Raw genomic sequence first — 1,080 nt, forward strand, 5'->3', positions numbered from 1 at the left:
TCGTTTCTCACACACAATTTGCGCGTGCGCGCTACAGTCTCTTTTAGTACAAATCCCGACTCATAGGCAGCGCCACAAGATAGCTTGGGATTGTGGGGGCACAAGCAGTTTCACCACAATATATTTTATTTATGTACAACGTCAAAAGGCAAGCAAAATGACAGGTAATGTTTTTAACAAATCGTTTCTTTATTTTTAGTATCACGAGGATGAACACAAAACCATGCCGCGAGGTAAGTAGCTAGAAGTACGAAAGTGTAACTAACGCTACGCTTATCCGTGGCGCTAGTGTTTCTTGTTGCTGCGCGTTTCTAAAGGCTAGTTTCCAATTTTACATCCTTTTGGGTTGATCTCCACAGGATTTTCGGGGCGCCATCTACCCGCCGGGATTGGAACTAAAATTTTACTATAGTATATGCTTGACATACCCCCACCACGTCCTCCGCACCTCTATACCTATCAAGAAACTCGGTCGAGTCTCGCGCCAAGTACAGGAACGAAATATCTTATGAACCGCTATATATGAGGAAAAGTTATTGATACATTCACTATAGGAATTGAAGGTTCTGAAGCGATTGCCACCAAGTTCAATATGATTAGTGTACGAGATCAGGGCGTATTGAAATGGCGAGCGATATGATTTTATTTCAGTTCCGTCGTCGTCGTCATCGTCGTCGTCGTCGTCGTCTTCGCACGTCCATCGCATTTTTTACACGACAGATGGCCCTTTGCCTTCTTTACCTATTTGTACTCTGGAAGGTGTTGGTAATTTATGAATACACAACACAATCAAATACACTTTGTACGTGATGCTACCGTTCACACCGAATTTCCAGTTGACATAAGGCTACTTTCACAATAGTATAGAATTATTAAGGCTTTCATGTGGAGCGCGTGTGCATGCGTGTACGTATGTGTGTATGTGTGTGCTTTAACATAGTTCCTCATATTTTAGGTGACAATTTTTAGAGATATGGGATTTCCAGATCCTCCTCTCCGTAGTTTTCTGTAACTAGGTGTCGGATGTGGAAGTCCAGGGTGTCCAAGTGTTCCGCTCCGTAGTTTCTTGTATCTAGGTGT

The sequence above is a fragment of the Cephus cinctus genome, unplaced genomic scaffold (assembly GCF_000341935.2).
Source record: "Cephus cinctus unplaced genomic scaffold, Ccin1 Ccin1_scaffold0077, whole genome shotgun sequence".
NCBI lineage: Eukaryota > Metazoa > Arthropoda > Insecta > Hymenoptera > Cephidae > Cephus > Cephus cinctus.